Source organism: Xiphophorus hellerii, chromosome 7, assembly GCF_003331165.1.
Source record: "Xiphophorus hellerii strain 12219 chromosome 7, Xiphophorus_hellerii-4.1, whole genome shotgun sequence".
In the NCBI taxonomy this organism is placed as follows: domain Eukaryota; kingdom Metazoa; phylum Chordata; class Actinopteri; order Cyprinodontiformes; family Poeciliidae; genus Xiphophorus; species Xiphophorus hellerii.
The window spans coordinates 1,218,893-1,239,030 of NC_045678.1; the positions used below are offsets into that span (position 1 = coordinate 1,218,893).

Sequence of the window (20,138 nt, forward strand, 5' to 3'; positions counted from 1 at the left end):
TTCTGTAGCTTCTTAGGCAGTCTCCAGAGATAATTTAACTTTAAATGCAACAAAAATACAATGAACTGGTTAAGGTTCATTGTACAAAGCATTGATATGTGTCTGGACTGGACCTGCTATCAATACAACACATGAGTTTTATGCCAAAGATAAAGAATTAACAACAAGGGGTGAGACAGTCTGGTTCTGATGCAGCTGTAGAAAACAACTTCCAACCTTCTACATGTAACCCAAATAGTTCTTTTGGTGAGAGTTCACAAGCATTTCATATAACATGACTAGCAGATGTGACCTTAATGTAATTTTTCCATCACAGTATTTAAAAATGAGGAAAGTTCTCTGGCTTCAGGTTGCCCACATTTGGAATGGAGCCCTACACCTCAAAGAAAACTCCAAGATTCTGTTCCTTACTGTTCTCACTTTTAATAAAAATGCTGATCCCTCAGTGCTTAAACAATTTTTACTTTGTCTTATGTCACCACTTATGCTAAACCGAATAAGTATTAATAACTCTCAGAAGTTTTATATTGTATCTCATTATAACAAACTTCAGTGTATTTAATTGGGATTTAATATGTGAGACCCACACACAGTAGCGCTTAAATGTGTGTGGATAAACAGTGCTAAGTGGAAATCAACACGTAGTACCAGCTTTCATTGCATTTAGAGCTGCTAGTGCTGAAGTGTTTCCACTAAACATTGGCTGACAGTTTTACTCATTGGTAAAATATTCTCAAACCCCTAAAAAATGACAGAGATAAAGTATGAATATGAATTAAGTTTTCAACATACACAATGAAAAATCTTTTTCCCCCTCTTATTTCATTTTATACCTATCTGTGGTCCTATATGAAGCACTTTGGTCAGCTCAGACTATAATGTGCTCACGTCCAACATAAATAAAATTTTAACTGAATTGAATGCATTCTGCATTGGAGTGAGTACTGTAATCTGCTCTATGATTTGGTACTTTCCTGCTGTATGGTTTTCCTAATGGAAGGTGAACTTCTGCCATAGTCTTTTGCTGTCTACAGGTTTTCTTTCGGGAAAACCTGTTAGACAAATTTATCTCTATTGGTCTTCCGATCTTGCTGAAGAAAATCATTCCCACAATATGATGACACAATCACTGTGCTTTTCTGTGAGACTTGTGTGTTCAGGGTGATGTGAAGGATTAGTTGACCACCAGACAAAGCATTTTGCGGGTAGGCCAGAGATGTAGTTCTGGTCTGATCTGATCATATCATTGCTTGTTCCAGACTTGCTATTGTTTTTTGTTGTTGTTGTTGTTTTCAGAGTGTTTTTCTTCTTGTCACTCTGCTATTAAAGCCTGATCTGTAGAGTGCATGCTTAAATGTTATCCTGTCATCAGTTTCTCCACAGTTCATTTTTACACCTTTATTAAAACTGTCACTGTGTCATGACAGTATGTTACGAGACAGATAATCTGTGAAAAGATCAATCTCCTCCACCTTCTGAAGATGCACCACTCCCGAAACAACTTACCGTTACAGGAGGATCTGTCGTCATCGGTGGCCATGCCAACGAGCTTGAGCATTCACAACAGGATCTGCTGACGGAAAAAAGCTGTAGCAGTAGCAGACAGCAGGGGTGCTAAATGAGATGGTAACTGGCAGCATTAAGCCCCGCCTCCAGGCCCTGTTTGGTTATTTCTAATTGGCACTGGGAGAAGGCAGAGGAGCTAATTTTTTTTCACAAATGATCTGTCTCACATCATACTGTCCAGACATAGTGATAGCTTCAATATGTGAAAAAATATTTTCTATAAAAGTTACATACTGCAGCTTTAAGGGTTATTCAAAAAAGTAACAGTATTACTTTTAGTAAATCACTGAAACCTTTAGTAAATCAAAGCCTGCTGTCTCTTCCGCAAATATAGTCTTGAATATCTTAATTTATTTTGAGTTATTATTATTATTTGCTGTTAACACTTCTTCTGCTGCTGTTATTGCTGTGTAGCAGTGGTTTGTGTTCAGTGACTTGTGTGAGTGATTCATGATGGCACACCAACCTGTCCCACTGCATGGATACCCGTGGACTGCTTTTTCCAGCAATACATTTTTTATTATGTTATAAATAAACAAATAAGTGTCTTTATTTACAGAATGTGTCTAAATTACAGTCATATCTCTCAAAACAAATAAGTTACTGTATTTATAGCTTGTGAAAGCTTCATACTAAAGCCAGAAATAAACTGTAAATAAAGGCAACCTCTTAAAGACTAATGCAGCTGAAGGAAAAGAAAAAAAAACAAGAAGAAACATGAGCACTTCTTGATGGCTATACAGTAGGAGAGCGTGTGTTACAGAGAGATGTAATAATAATACCGGTTTCTTTCTGTGTGCATTCAATGTACATCTTTGAGTCAGTGGTTAGTTGGAAAGTTTGCAGCTTGTTAAAGAACAGAATGTTTCTCAATTTAAAGCCCAGCAAAGAAAGCATTTAGGAAAGCAGACTCAGAAAAAGACTGTGCTGCTACATGTACTAGTAGCAGCACTGCCTCCTAGTTACAGAGGAAGGAACACAATTTTACAAGTGAAAGCAATGAAAAAACGAGCAAACCAAAAACAAAGAGCTATGTAAAAATGAAAGAGGAAAATGAATTGAAAATAAATTATTTTTCTAATTTGTTTTCCAATTTTGAAAACCTTACAAAACAATTGTAATTCAACATTAATGTTCTAATACCTCTGAATGAACCACACTGTTTATATGTGAGCCTGACAGCTACAATGTGTGGGTAAAGAGCAGTAAGATGGATTTTAGCTGCCTGCAGCTAACACGCCATCCTGCTTCTGAGGGCAAAAGTCAGAGGCCAACTCAAATAATGAAGTTATCTAATTATTTCACAAATTCTGACCCAAAACAACCAGTAGGATTAAAACTGTTGAAGTCTCTTTTTGTATTGTAGCTTAAAGGCTTGAATTGGTTGAGGCTTGAATAAGTTGTGTATGCACTGACATGGCAGTTCTAAAAGTACATGTGCAGGCTGGGAAAATGTTAAAACTAGGCAATGTTGGTCAAATATTTGAAAAATTGATTTCATAGCCAATCTTGATGATATACACTTTTTGTTTAGCTTTATAAACATTTCTACAAGTGTTTTCATCTTCCTCTTTTGTCCCTTTTTCCAATTACCACATATAAAAGAACCCAACCATGAATGCTGGCCTACATCTCCTGGCTTGTTTAATTGTTCTGCTCCAAATACAATTTCTCTGTCTAAACAAGCATAAAATGCATAGTTTGAGTTTCTGTATCAGAAGGATCTCTTCCACCCATTCCCTTCCCCCTACACATAGCTGACAGTCAGACAAAGATTAAAATCAAAATGTTAAATGATAGAGTTTGTGTTCCTAATTTGCAAACAATGGCTTTGCTGTGAGTATTTAGGATAAAATTGGGGAACTGGACACATTATGTATATGTACAGTACCTCATCATATTAGCATCATTTATATTTTTTGCAGTAGAACATAGCCATTAGAACTGGATTCACATTTTTATTCTGCCATTGTCCAGTGACCATAACAACTCTATGGGTGCTCAACAAAGTGCAGGTCATTTTCAGTACTCTATATCACTGATTCCAATGCTTGTATGAGTTCCATTTTCTTTTGGGGAATCCAGATCCCTCCGCAAGCATTTGTGTTTTAGAGATTTACTTATCTCTGTCAGAAGATGAAGCAAGTCCAATTGGAAGTTGATAAGAGGCACAAATCAGATTTTCTTTTTTATCTAATTCTAATCTGAGGAATGCAATCAAAGTTACAGTGAAGCAAAAAAAAAAAATCAACACAGAGATTAGGATGGTGTTTTTTTCAGATGAAGATCAGCAATGATGAACACATTTCCAAGGGGAAAATGCCTATTTAAAAATAGTAGGAAAGTGAAATTCACACTGCACTTTTTTACAGTAAACCTAGAGCTATGTAAAAATGAAAGAGGAAAATGAATTGAAAATAAATTATTTTTATTACGACTGATGCAATGGATTTTTTTTTATACTAATGAGTTTTATTTCATTGAAGTTTTCCCTTACCTTTAGCTTTAGTAATTAACTCTTCCCAGCACTCTCCGATGTTCATTCAGATATATATGTTTTTAAAGTGTGGGATTTTTCACATTTATTTTTCTTTCTTTTGTTTGCCATGATGTGCAAACTGCTTATTAATAAAAATGTTGTTACAGCACCTGGACAATAACTCACTGATGGAACTTGATTATGCTGATAAGCATTTTACTCTCTGTAATTTAGTCAAAATTAATTTCAAATTTTGCAATGAGTTTGCAAGAAAGTTGTTAAAGCAATTTAGTGATGTGTTAAAATCTTTTTTTTTTTACAATTTTGGTAAGACATAACTGCTGTAAAATTGAACAGTGTCTGGAACTTGGGCTGTTTGAGTTTGTTTTGGGTTTTGTTATTTGTGTTCCTTAGTTCTTTCTATTAGTTCTGCCTTGTTGCTATTTTTATTTCAGGTCCTTCTTGATTCTAGGTATATTTATTTCTTGTGTCTAGTCCTTTTCTTTGTTATTCTAGTTATATTTCTCATATCTAGTTATTTTATTGTATGTGTTTCCTAGTCCCTAGTGTGCTGTTCCTTGCCACCTGTGTCACTTCTCTCTGTCTTCAGCCTGCCTTTGTTCAACATTCAACCTCCCAGTACTTAAGCACCTCATTCTCAGTCACTCCTTGCTCCTGTTTCTTCCTCTTATTCCCAGCATTCTGGCTTCTGGCTGACTTTTTGTTATGGATTAATTTTGTTTGACTCTGGCTTCATGTGTTTTTGCAAGTTTGCTTTTCTCATATTTTTTTTAAATTAAATTTTCGAAATCAACTGCTGCCTCTACCTTTATGCATTTGTGTCCAACTCAACCACCACACAAAACAACACAACATATTACAAAAAATCTTTTAAGATGAAAATCTAATAAATATAACAGATCAAGTAACTTAGTGTGCATGGCCTTAGACTATTGTTTTCTTATATTTTCATTCAAGTTCATGCATCCGACGCACTGAACTCCAATTTACAATCAATCATAGAGAATTTGATGTACATGAGATGCAATTCAGCTTTTCTAGTAGGACTTTGCTGCCATTTTCTCATTTGCATGTTGTAACTGCTAAAACATGAGTCAGGAGAAGAGCACACAAACTAGCATTTTTGTATATATAGATTAGTGTAGTGCAAACAGTCATCAATAACTGAGGAGAATATGGGGAAACATGCATAATTACAAAAATTGATGTTTATCCTAAATTAATGAAGATGTTCACAGATGCTGCCAGACAGAGCTGTCAACTGCTGCTTGTAATCTGCTGTATTTCTCCTGTTCTCCGTATGCTTTGGGTTTATGTGCCTCTATGGGAAATTGATTCATCTTACAATTGAATGTTGTGGGCTCTATTTCAGCTTCCCACCACCACATGCCGACATGCCATTGAGGAAGGCACTTAACCCCAAATTGCCTGCCGATCTGTGTATTTGTGTGTGTGTGGGGGTGGGGGTGTCAGTGTAGGTGTCAAGAGTACAGCTGGTAGAATGTGGCTCTGTTGTGAATGGGCTTTAGGTTGTCTGTTTTACAGTTCTACATGTTCATTTTATAGAGTAGGCCTGCAAAACTAAATCAATTTTTTCTAAAGAAAATATTGAGGCCTTGCTTAAATCTGCAAAGCTTGGGTGGGATAATGTGTTTTATGGTTTGATCAAATTAATCTTAATCCTTCATAAAGTTGACACTGCATATTTCAAAAAGAACACCCTCCATAATGACCCTCCACAGCCAGAGACATCACCACCTTCAGCACTGGAGAAGGAAAACTCCCCACCTGAGCATCACCACCCACAGCACCTTCACCTGTAATTTCTGCCAAATAAAAGAAGACCCCTATACAAGCCACCAATGCCAACATGTGTGTGTGTGTTTTAACCCTCCTTGAAGACATTAAGGAGACTCAGAGGGTTCACAGTCAAATGCTCAGTCTCTCCTGAAACAAGGTGAAGGATCAGTCGCTGAGGCTCAGGTTCTGTTTTCCCCCTCTGGACATTCTCAAGGCACTGATGGTATTAAACACATTTCTACACAGTTGGTTTCCACGCGTTTATTGTCTGGGCCTGATTTGGGGCAAATCTGTATGGTGTCATGTTCCGATCTTAAAAGTTCTTTCTGGTTCTCAACAATTTCAAACACAAATAAATAAATTATTATTTTTAGACATATATACTTGTCTTGGAAGTCTTGATTCATAGCTACAAGTTTACTTTAGTATGCAGTTATGTCTTATAAAATGTATGAGATTGACATGTGACCTCATATTCATCTCATATTGTAGAAAGTGAATGACAAAGAATTTGAAAATTTTCATGGTAAAAAATGTTGCATCTATTTTTAACTATTTCACATGTTTCACACATGATGCATGTGTTTCAAATGTGTATACCATGTGATCCACATGGGTTTCACATATTTTATGTTTCACACGTGTATCGTATTTTACTGCTTTAAATTTGTATTTTTTTACATGCAAGACCAAATGTGATACACATTTTTTATATGTGTATCACATGTTTTCACACGTGTACCACATATACAACATGTCATACACATGTTTTATGTGATACACAAGTGAAAACATGTGATAACACATGAAACGTGTGACATATATATTATGTCACACACATGTGGAAATGTGTGATACACATGTGGAAACATGTGATTCCCATGTGATGACGTGATGGGATCACGTGTGATTCCCAATCATTCACTGGGATGTGCATTTTTTGACTTAATACAGTAAAACCTTTTACATCTACAAGCATTGGTTACTTAACAGCTTCTTCAGTTTAGTTGTTGACAAGGCATATGTAGTTTTTACCATTTATTGTGGAAACATTTGCAGCAATATTACTTATATTTAAGTTTGTCAAGTGAGAAGAGATGAAAGGTGTATAACATTTTGCATTAACAATAAAAAGACAGGTTTTGTCGATTTCCTGGCCTTTTTCTGCCAGCTACAGTTCTTTACTTATGATTGAGTATAAGGGCCGGGCTCTGAGTTTTTGGTTTGTGTTTTAAATACGAGTAAAGTTGGTCGAGAATAAAATTGTAATTTTATGATAACCTTTCACCAAACTGCTCTAAATTGCGGAATACTGAGGGTCTTGTAAGGTTACAGTTGGTATTGGTTTGACAAATACTAGATAGATAGAGTAAATACTAAATGTTTTAACAAATCAGAAGCAAGTTTTCAGCCCCAGGACTCTGAGACGATTGTTTAAACAACTTTTTATTAATAGAAAGAACCAGACTTGCTGAGCCGGTCACGTTATACGTATATCACTCTATAGAAGCTTTTTAATTTAACGACTTTCTTCTGGCAATATTGCGTCTTTCTTCTGCCAATATTTAAACTATTCTGCTAATAGGACTTCGTTCTTGTAGTATTATGACTGTATTCTTGTATTTGAAAATTAAAATCTCTTAACCTGCCCATAAAACGGCGTCATACTTGCTTTACTGACGTCTGCTACTGTTTTTCTTTTCACTGTCAAACTTCTCCATCTCTCCTCTGTTCTCTCCTCTGTAAATATATTTCAAAACATTGCTCCTTTTTTGTTCACTCTGCTCCGTTTACAACGGTGCTGTGTAGCTACTTCAACTGGCTTGAACACCTGTTGATTATTTGGAATCTTGCTGGAACCTAGTGACCAGAGGCTTGTTCATCAGTTAAGCATGAATAAAGACAATTGACATGATGTAGAGCAATCCTCTCCCAATCATTCCATGGCCCTTGTCAGCTGTTTCAGCAAACATTTCTTGTAAAATATAACGCCATTTTTTGTGGTTCAACCCCAGCTATCATTTTTTGTAATTCTTTCTTGCATTTTTATAAGTCTTACGACAGACTGGCGCATACCCAGTCTGTCGTGTAGGGTGTACAGAAAATGCATTTTCTGTACACCCTTGTTGTTTGTTATTGTTTTCATGAGAAAACAATAACCTTGAGAAAACAATAACCTTGAGAAAACAATAACCTTGTTGTTTCAAGGTTCAAGGTTCAGTTTTAGGGTTCAGTTTTAGGGTGATATCACACATAGTTAAATGCTGTTTTCCCATATGTAGCATTGCAGCTATGGAATTGTAATTGTATTGTGTGTTTTTTTTCCACAGACAGGAACCAACATCCAAGAACATCTTGATGCCATCACGACGAGCACACAACCCTATCTCCTGGCTGTGGGACGGAGGAAGAAAGTAGCTCACCAGTTCTTCATCATCCTTGACAAAAATGCCATTGCTTGCAGGTCAACTTCCTCTCTTGGTGCTTTTGACGAACTGTTTAAGGCACATTACGTGTTTGCCACAACATACAACCCCATGCTGTGCAATATGTTTACGTTCATCCAGACCACTGTGTACAATATAGATGTAGGTAAAATGAAAGAAAGTCCACGAGTGGCAGAAATTCGGGCTAGGTTGCTTCACTAGTACTAATCTGTTTGTCATTAAGTGTTTTATTTGTTAGGCAGAGTTAAGTTGCACAAATGCACTTGTTCGGTATATACAAGTAGTTAGTTCATGGCTACTTGGATGGAAAAAGTCTTTGCCTTAAATGTACTCTGTCAAGTTTGAGCCGTCTATTGTAATGGGATGTACATCATGTGATGTTACTGTGACGCTACCACAGTTAACAGTGGATCTTAAAAATGTGCTTTATTTCAATAAATAAGTTGAATGCATTTCTGTGGTAACCTGATTTTATTCAATTGTACATTTAACTCTACAAAAGTGTAAAAATAGCACTTCATATTTATATGTGCAGAGTTGATTTTTCACAGCTAAAGAGTACATTATCAACACAGTAGTGTGTCAGATCAACACTCATAAGAGTTATATGAGCCTCCAGTGTAAACCCTCAATGACTCAATGCAGTGTTGAAAAGCATGAGAATCCGAGTTGTTTTGTCACCATTATGGAGTAACTTATTAACTCTGATTAGAATCATATTTACTCTTATTAGAGTTATTTGACAAGGAGTGTTAAGTTTTATTAACACTGTACAGTGTTAGTGTTAAATTTTAACTCTATTTTGAGTTAAATTGTACTCTGAAAATGGAACACTGTGGAAAGAGTTAAATTGACACCAATTCCGATAAGGACCAAATAGACTCGGACACAGTGTTAAATTTAACTCTTTAAGTGTTGATTTAACACTACAAAATTTACTGTGTGGATGGATGGATGGATGGATTTTAATAAGTCAGAACCACATAAAATCCTTGCTCTGTTATTGTTCTATTTGACTTCATATCAATATTAGGAATTTTTGGAAAGTTGTACAAATCTCAGTGTGCAAGGTGTTTGCCTGAAGTAAAAATATGTATATTTGAAAATGAGTTGATTCATAAAAGTCAGAAAGAAATACTTGTTGATACATGTGAGAGACTTTAACAATAAATATTTTATTGCTGCAACAAGACTGTAAGACTGCATGTCTGATGAAAATTCCCTTGAAGAAGGAGCACATTTAGATAAGTGAACAGAGGAAAGTGAATGCATCTGAAGATGAAAGATGAAGATAATAAGGAATAAAAAGTAGCTCCTCTCAGACAATAAGAGGTCCCCACATCCTGAAATCTGGATGATTTGTTTGTTAATTCTGCCTAGAACACAAAAGTTAATGATATCTCATCTGTTGCAGTCCTTTCAAAAGCTATATTACATTTCGACTTTTTCACTTTGGAAGCTAATATATAATGTTCTGATTTGAATTTCTGAAGTCTTACTACTGTTTGTTTTAGCCAACTGGAGAATAGAAGTCACAACACCTACAAAATATCATCCGAACACATCATGACTTTGTCAAGAAATTTATATAAAATAAAAATATTTACTGTCTGGTATATACTAGTAAATATTTTTATTTGGCCTTATACGGTGTATACTGTCTATATACAACAGTATATAGACAGTATATATACGTCAATACGTCTCGGGTGATGCATTGATTTTTTGATGTATCATTAATAACAGTGTTATTTTGAATGATAACTACATTTTCTGCCTATGTTTCTTATATAATGTGATTTGGTGGCAGGGTTTGTGTTTTGCTATTTGTGCTGCCATTTTTCCATAACCAGTTACTTATTTCTAGCATTTTCTCATGGTTCAGTATGACTGATTGATGATAAGGTCTGATTACATCCATCATGTCTGGCCAGGGAAGAGTGTCAATTCTCCCCCCTGAGCCAGTGATTGAACATGGTGGGGGAGCAAATGTAAAACCAGTCGAGATTCAGTGAAGCATAGCAAGATATTGCCACTCAAGTAGCTCTTGCTACCTTACTGGCAATATCATGATTTACATTCAGAAAAGATACTTACCTGGTATGGGTATTTCCTTCCTACCTTTTTTCTCTGGCATTCTGTTTCTTGTATTTATATTTACTTTGATTCAACAACTGCAATTTCAGTGTTTCTTGTTTTTTTCCCATTCAAATGAACTCAGTTGTGCAGGAATGTTTAGATTTTTGTTCGAGAATAAAATTTCAAAAGATGTCTTTGTTTGAGATTCTACCTAAAACACCACAAAAAGACAAAAAATATATCAATGTACAGGTATTAACAACCTGAACATTAAATAAAAACAAAACCTAAAATCAGTTTCTTTAGACCATTGGATCTATTGGACCAAATACAATCATATTCAATATGAGTATCACTAAAAAGTTCATTTATTTCAGTAACTGCATCACTAAGCTATTTTAATTAACATCATAGACTAATGTTTACAAGCCTTTATTTCAGTTAATTATGATGATTTTTCTGCTTAAAGTGAATGAAAACATGAAATGTAAAATTAGAATATGACATCAGACCAATAAAAAACTGTTCAGTTTTAATACATAAATGTGGGTTTAATGAAAATGAAAATCAGTTTACAGGTTTTTAAAAAAAAAAAAAAAAAAGTTACTTCTAATCTGATAAATAACCTCTTCATTAAATATGACTACATATTGAAAACCCAAATACTGTATATTTACACCAACAGTCATACAACAAATAAATAATTCTTCAATTTTAGGCAACATAACTAAAAGCGCCTTAAATGCCATATTGCTAAATGTATTTGCTTGTATGTATTCACACACAAAGTAACTTGAGTGAAATCATATCTGTAATTCATAGGGATTAATATGATTTATATGGCTAACCTCTAACAGCTACAACTTCAACCCTTAAGAATAGTGTTCAGAGAATTTTACTCGATTTTTCTGGAAGCATATTTGTGATGTCAGAGATTGAGGTTGGATGAAGAGGCCCCATGGTCTCTTCTTTAAATTACTGCCAAGTGGTTCTATTGGATTAAGGTCAGGACTCTGACCAGACCAGTCAGTTCTTCAACACCATAGTCACTTATGCATGTCATTTTGGAGTTTGCTTTAGCACTTGTGAACCATTATCTATAACAGGAAATGCTCATCCTCAAACTGTTCCCACAAATTTGGGAGAATGGGGGTGTCCGAAATGTTTTGAAGTCCATTTCTAGCAAGCTGAAAAGCTAATAGCTTCTTTAGCTGACACTAAAGTGTTGAGGCCAACTTTTGAAAAACACAGTATCACCATTTACTGGAATTTTTACAGCCACTTACATTTTGTTATAATCCCACAAAATCTAAATCTGTTTACTGAAATGCTGTTGTTGATTTTATGTTTTTGTAAGGAGGTGGGATTTTCCTGAAGGCAAGTTGTTTTTCACTTACAGAACATCTTTGGAAAGCTTCAAATAGGAGTCATTGCAGTAAGATAGAAGCAGCCATAATTGCACAATTAATCAATCGTATTGTTTTGCAGATTCACCACATAATGCAGACAGAACAGATGAATTGCTTAATTTTCTACAAGAGAATTCTGAAATCTATTGCAGAACTTCAAATGTCTCTTTAAGTTCAGTCAGTTCAGTTGACTTATGACTGCAAAGAACTGATCAATAGGTGATTTAGCTATGGGGAATATGAAAAGAGACATTGGCTTAAATTATGTTCTTCAAGCACCATTTGTTGCTGACATTATCTGTGAGGTACAAAAATAAAATGAACCTCCCATTTAACTGTGTTATTTCAAAGGAAACAACAGACAATAGAGTAATTGCTGATTACCTACCAGTAATGAGCAACAAAAGATGAAACTTAAATTAAAATATGAGCTATACTTCCGTGCCTCCAAAAATTGTTCAGCCACAGGTCTTAAAAGAAACGATCAGAGCTCACTTTGTCCTGACTTACTGCATTGCTTACTCCAGTTTTGTATGTGATAAACGTCCTACACTGTAATCACTCTGTCTGCCTTCTATGATAGGGCTGCCTCCCTTAAATGTTCCACCCTATTTTTACCCCAATTTCAAATCTTCTCTCTTCTGATCGCATGCCCACAGGTACTGCAGTCCAGATTTACCTGAAAAGAGGTGGGTTAAGATTCCCTCATCCTTCCACATAGCACCTACCATTTTGAATATGTAGCAAGCATTGCAGTGAATCAAAAAGCAAAGAGGCCTGATCATTTTATAAAGTGTTTGAGGTTGAATAGCATGATAAACTAACGGGGAAATGCTTTAACACTTAACGTGATAAAACAGATCAAATATATTTATTGTACCCATCCATTACCATACACCCTTAACTTTTCGCACGTGTCGCATTTCATCATGACGCTATGCCAGAATAGACTGAGAATCAAATTAGCTTGTTTTGTCAGTTTGACTAAAATTATATACTGTAAATTGTGATTAAACTATATGGCCTGAATTAGATTTAGTTCTTAGATCTTACCACTACAAACACATATTTATAATGACCTTTTTATGTTTAGAAATTATCCTCTTACTTTTTTCCAATTGGATTTGAAGTTGATAAAAAAGTTTTTTTGTCATCTCCCCTTATTATCCAGCCAGCCATTATCTAGTAATAAATCATGTCAGAATCTCTGCACCACTGATGATCATGAGAGAAGTTTCCAAGGACTAAATTACAATACTTGTAAGAAAAGTAGCACATATTTTAATATTTTATTATTCAAACACAAAGTTGGCACCATAAATCATGGTGTGGTCCAAACATGGGTGCAAATCACTGAGCATAGTTTAAAAGTAAACTGCCGGTTCAGTTATTCAAAGGTGCCTTTAAAGTAGATTATGCATAACTAATATACAACTATGGTTAAAAATAATGACATGATAGCATGACAGCTATGCAGGACAAACTTTCTAATGCTGAAAAATACTAGTTAAAAGCAAAGTGGCACTAAAAATTATTTTCAGAATATCAGAATTATACATTCTTCATATAGATTATTGTCACATATATAAAAATTGTGAGCTCTTCAAAATTCCATGCACAAATATACGTTTTTAAACAGACATGACAGTTAGTCAATTCAGGGACAAAACCTGAGCTGCAGGTAAATGAAACATATGTTAAAGAAATAAATAAATATTTGTGACACCTACAGCTGTTGATGTTGCCATTTTATATGACAGCCAACAGTAGTTTTGCAGCTACCTGGGTAGAAACACAGCACTGAAAGTATTTTTGTTCAATGAAGAAAAAAATCTATCTTTATTCAAGATGACAGATTGACGCCATACCCACACTTTGCATGGGTATTTTTAGAAATGTAGCTTTTCTACCTGCTTTGTTTTTATTCTGCAAACTAGAGAACTCCTTTCTCTGTGACAATGTTCCATGCTTACTGGAGCCAGTGCCTCTGGAGGTGTAGACAGGGTGAGTAGGTGGCTTGAGACATTCACTCTGTTGTCTTCATGGACAGTTTACAACACTAGAAAGGAAAGGTAAAATGAACCAAATCTCATCAGCTTCCCAGGTGTTAGAACAGAGCTGCACCTCCCTCACTCACTATAAATCTGATAAGACTGCAGAGTTAGTACCTGTGGGCATCTGAGCTGGACAGACGCAGGTGATCTGCTGAATCTCACCACTTAGAAAAGGTAACTTTTGACTTTAGACCAACTAAAGAATGTCATAATTCTTTCATTTATAAGGTCTTTGTTAGACAGTCATACAGTTGAGGGCAACAGTGCATGTGATGGAGCGCAATAGTCAATGTCTCTTTAACAAGACTTTTTCTTGTACCACTGCTTGAAGAAACTGTCAACAGTGCCTGATTCCATCTCTGTTCCCCACCCTGATGCTCACTACTCTTTTTCTGAGGAGGCAGGTGATGCCAATGGAGAGAAACAACTTCTGGCTAACAGCAAACAAACAAATGCAGAACCCGACTCAGTACAAGCAGCCATTTGCCACGACCAACTGGATGTCCAGGTTCATGTTACGTCTCCAGTATAATTGAATCCATAACTGTGAACCAAGGTAAGATGTGAACCAAATTCCAACCTGAAAATGAAGTTACTTGAAAAAAGCCCTAATTCTGCCTGACAGAACAGGTTCTGAGACTTTGTTTGTTTTGATTGCTGATACTTCCTTTTGTGCTGTTAAAAAAAAAAGAAAAAAAAAAGCATTGGGTTGCAGTGCAGCATGTTTTATGTGCAATGAGAGATAAAAATTAAATACACATTGACATAAAACTGAGAAATAAGTCACCTCAACAGTCTTAGAGCCAGTGCTAGTATTTGATAACTGAAGGCTTAGACTTTACCAAAATATTTTTTACATCTGCATTAAACCACATCTATGCTTCTCAGAAAGTTGTTAGAGAGATGTAAATTGCTTTTTTTGTGAATCTTGAATTTAGTCAATGAGTAGCCAAGCCAACAGATCTTATGTCAAAGCATAGCTTTAAAAAAATAAACCTAAAATGTGATGCCTAATACTTTAATGTTGACTAAACATTGCATGCTTGGCAGCTGTGACAGCTACTTGTTTCAGAGCTGTTTATTTCCTTTAAAGAAGTGAAAGGAGCCTTAAATTTGATTCATCAGATGATAGTCTGTAGCTCCCTCTCTGTCCCCGTGATCGAGGTGCAAAGTCATCTGGGTTGTAACTAATCAGTTTAAATTGAGGGAAATTGTTCAAAGTCTTGCATTTTAGTAATTTCTCTTCAAACTTAATGAAATACTACTCAAATACTATTCATACTAAGACTCATCATAGTTATACCAGTCAAAAATGTAAACATTTATTCACTAAAACTGCAGTATGTAAGTAACTTTTATTTAAAAAAATGTTTTTTAAATATAGTTTAAAATAGTCTCCACATTCTGACAGTATATGAAACAGATATATAATGGTATTATTAAATATATTTGTTTTCCAGGAACATAAGGCCATTCTATAGCATTATCAAGTAACCATGTTCACCTTAGTTACAAAAAAAATGCTATGCATATCAAATATAACTTAAACAAATTTTACTTTGTTGAAATTGGGCCTCTGGCTCTTTAGAAATTCATGGAGAAGGGTTCCTGGCATTGATTCCCCCTTTCTCTCAACTACAGCTAGTTCACCACAGCAGAGCCTGCTGTGAATGCTAAGGCTAGTTAGCATGAATAAACAGTTTTCTTCTAATGGTAACTTGTTTTAGTAACACCTTTTACTTGACGGGGTGTGTATAATACTGACATGACACTGTCATAAACATGACATAACACTTGTTATGGACATGAAGGAGTCTTTATGAATGTCTGACTGTTGTCATGAAAGTTATTTGGTAAATAACGACACTTTAAATTCAAAGTTGCTCTAAAAGTTGCATTGAAAGTCCATTAAACGTGCCAACTTTGCATTAAAGTGGCATTATTTACAAAATTATACAAAGTCAACTCTTCTAATGGACTTTTAATGCAACTTTTAAACAACTTTGAATTAAAAGTGTCATTATTTTACAGAATGAGACTTCATGATAGTCATAGACATTCATAAAGAATCCTTCATGTTCATGACAGGTGTTATGTCATGTTTATGACAGTGTAATGTCAGTCTTATGCACCCTTGTTTTTTGCTATTAGCACATTGAGCAGTGAGTACCCAAGTTTGATTGACAGCTCTAAGAACTTCCTCATGGCTCTGATTAGTTGTTTTTGACCTGGAGTAGAGCATTTCTGCAGACAGCAATATTAGCAGTGAAAAGAGGTGGAGGAGCTCAATCTTTTTACAGATTATCTGCTTCAAGTATAAAGCAGACTATCATGACATGGTGACAGTTTTAACAAATATGTAAAAAAACAAAAAAAACCCACATTTTTGAAAAAGTAGACAGCAGCTTTAATTTAGAGTTGGTTAATGTTGTGCCCCTTGTTGCAATTTGTTTTAATATGTTTTAGTCTTTTTCATTACTGACTCTTTTTTTGGCAGAACTATTTTGACACCATGTCAAAGATACCTTCAGTAACCATCAAACCTTATCCCCAATGTTGCCATATTTGGGATAACAGTTTCTTACAAACTGATGTTAGATGTTAGATAAAGAATTTAGTGGAAGAGGACATTTAAATGTAAGAAATCACTGATTTGTTTAGTGAAGTGTATATGTAGGCCGACTGGAGCATGTCTGGTGTTGCAGCATAGCTACAGTCAAGCATGGTCCCGTTTTTGCCTTTAATGCATACGGTTTGCAGCATTTATGTCCTCAAAGATCTGAGGCTTAGTGACTAAATGCTTTCTGGTGCTGGTTTTTCCCCTCCCCAGGCTCCCAGAATCCAAATCATTCAAAACCTCTTCAGCATACAGATGAACTCTGTTGAGAGCTGGCAGAGTGCTGTGTAGAAATCTCTGCAGAATCTGGGTCTCTCAGGTCCTCTACCATTTCTTCACACTCTTAAGTGATAACAGCAACAGACAATGTTCATGCCTCATTTCATTTCATTATCGTGTCCCGTTCGCCTCATCGCCTCAGTTCCTGGACCAGTCTTTTATCTCAGCATGTAAGTAATCACTCATGGACAGCAAACATAATAGAAGAGGGGGAAGATTCTCTAATCAAAGGTTTGTGAAACCAATTTAATGCTTTAGAAAGAGAACTCCAAAGAAGAAGCACCCACTGACTTTGCATAATACTGCGTAGGAAGCTGTGATTTTCAGCAAGGCTACATGCTTATAATTAGAATGCTTTAGCATGCGTTCAATGCCAGCAGCATTCTGAGAGCTATTTGTGGATGCATAATAAAAAAAAAACACAACTGAAGCTTCTGTGTGGTTTACAATCAAAGTTCCACAAAGTTTAGTGTCAAATGGTGATTTTAATCAATGTATGAAAAGTTCCTTCTATGACTGGAAGAAGAGAATCTATCGGTGACCTGTGAAGGTCATTCTTTTGTCATCCTCTCATATTTCTTCATTTGGTGTATTATCTGAGTGATCACCTGGTCTGATGGACAAAAGGAAGTTAAAACACAGCTTAGATTTACAGTCATCTGAAAACATAACACCATCTCATGGAATCAGAATCCCTCAACATTTCAGAGGAAGAGAACATTTTAAACACTGTTTCCAAACAACACTGTTTCTTCACACTCTTAGGTGTAAACAAACACAGTTAAGTCCATAAACCAGCCCAAAAACTAGACCACCAGCTAAATATTGGTGTGTTTTTTCCAGGAAGTAGGTGTGCATAGGATTGTACTGTACATATTAGTGGGTTTACTCTACATACCTTTAGTAGGCTTCTTATTAGTAATATGAGTTTCCCCATAAAGATAAGTAGAAAATTAACAATGTTAAAAATATACAGCTTTATTCATTTCTTTAAACTATATTATTCGATGTTGGATTGTGCATCGTCTTCTACAACAGGAATATAATCTAGAAGCTGGTTTGAACAACTCAGAAATTCATTTTCCATGGAGTCATTAGTAGTAGTAGTAATATATTTTACTCCAACAATGCAGATCAATTTCTTAGTGTTGTATACAGCAATTCTTTACAATAATGCAAAGATTAGGATAAAATAAAGAAATTAAAATAATCTGAATTCAGTCACATACTAGTATCTGAAAAGAAATGGAGATAATTATTTAATTACACCCCTCCTCCAACTCTAACATAATGAACACAAAACAATTTATCTTCCTTGTCCTCGTACATTCCTCTACATACATTCAAACCTACATTTATAATTGTGTCAATATTTGCACAATAATTACAAATAATAATAGACCCCCGGCATAAAAAGTGATTATCTATACCGGAACAAATAACAGAAAGGAAAAAGAAATGAAGAACTAAGTATTTATAATGGTCCTGGAAAACCTTGGACAAAAGAAGAAGAAAGTCTGGCAGATTTGGAGGACCAAACCCCAAATGATAGACATAGGGGAAAACAGGAACAGTCAGGTATAAACGAACAAATCCATTGAAGAAACACATTTTATGTAATTATACGAATATTAACATTAACCCAGTTACATTTGCAAGCAAAATATAAATTCACCTTTTCTTTTCTTTTATTCTCTTTAGGAAAACCTTTGAACACATGCATATATTATTTAGAGGAACTCTACATATCTCATTGAGAGCAGATGATTTTATAGTGGCAAAATTGCTTTATTATTGCTAGTAAGTGAGAACACCTGCCACTGAAGTTTGGGCCATTTTCTCTCCTTGTTTATCGACTTGCATTTAATGCTTATGGTCATTAAAACACATCTCATTCACTCATGTCAATAGTGGAATAACTTATTTTAATGTGATGAACAGTTGTAGTATGTTGACAACCTGCTAGCTAATGTTAAAACAGCAAAATAATTGCAGGTAACCATGGTAACCACTGAAAATTGCCATCATCGTTTTTTACGAAAAAGTAATCCCTAAGCATGTAAGCATACATTCATGTAGATGTAAATATTTACACATAAACAGATAAAAAAAAAATGAGACAGAATGAAGCGTAAATAATGTCTTTGAATGGAGAATATTCCAAAATGTTCTACTACATACAGAATGTCATGAGTGAGAGCCACCTAATGTACTGTAGCAGCTGCACAGCGGCCCGGAGGACATCGCTGCAGAGGGTCACAGAAGGTTGGATGAAATGCACAGTTTCCAATGTATCAAAAAAGTACAACATCATAAAGGACATGCATTAGTTTGTCCACAATCTTCAAACTGCTTCCATCAAAGAAGACACTGTTATATATATGTAGCAATATATTATTATTTGTATATTTATGTACTTATAGGCACACTTGTGATTTTTCTGTAGGCTTCTTTTTTTGAGTGTGTGCTCCAGTGGCTAAGTTATGGCATTTCATTGCCTATCTCACTGTCGTTTCTTTGTGCAATGTCAATAAAATAAGTCTAAGTCAAATATACACTGTATTGCCAAAAGTATTCGCTCACCTGCCTTGGCTCACATACAGTATAAGCTTAAGTGACATACCATTCCTAATCCATAGTACATAGGCTTCAGCTCTTCTGAGAAGGCTGTCCACAAGGTTTAGCACTAGAATAGCTTGAGTTAGTCCACTTTGACGTATACCTATTTCGGCTTCGATAGTCCAACTGGCCTGAAGGATTTTATCTAGCAGGTGCTTTTGTTCAGTAAATAGGGCCATTACCTTATCAGTACCCTGGTAATGGCCTCAACGCATCTCACAGTTGCACAATTGTTCCTTAGACTTCGACTGACTTTGTTGTCATTTTCAACAGTATAAAATATGAATATAAATCTAAATATAAAATATAAAGTGCAGGACTGACAGTAAAATAGAAGTTATTTAGCTCTGTACATGTGCAAGGTATAAAGTGGAGACCAGTTTTTGAGTGCAGTCCAGTTAAGAGTTCAGCAGTCTGATGGCAAGTAGGAAAAAGCTGTTTCGGAACCAGGTGGGCCTGCACCGGATGCTGCAGAACCTCTTTCCAGAGGGCAGCAGGGAGAACAGTCCATGGTGGGGGTGTGAGGGGTCACTGATGATGTTTCAGCCTCAGGACACGCATCCTGCATCGATGGTTGACCTGACACTTCGCCCTTTTGCCTGAGCTGGGTGTGGAAGGTTGTTGCCGAAGCAGTTTCTCCTTGTGTGCCTTCTTCTCACTCACATGAGAGTTACCGAACTCTTTTGCAAGCTCAACCAGGAAGTCCACCCGTCTCTCCTGCACCCCAATGCATGCCTGATAAAGCACATGTGCATTCAGTGCTGCCAT

The 20,138-nt window shown here is 35.7% G+C and overlaps 1 long non-coding RNA gene across 1 annotated transcript; it reads left to right on the forward strand.

Annotated features, from left to right (window-relative positions):
* The first annotated feature begins 1,615 nt into the window (after positions 1–1,615).
* LOC116722690 (uncharacterized) lies at positions 1,616–19,597 on the forward strand. The gene is made up of 4 exons (XR_004339819.1): positions 1,616–1,626; positions 17,183–17,187; positions 19,292–19,296; positions 19,436–19,597. It is a non-coding gene; the product is annotated as an uncharacterized LOC116722690 (long non-coding RNA).
* The last annotated feature ends 541 nt before the right edge of the window (positions 19,598–20,138 follow it).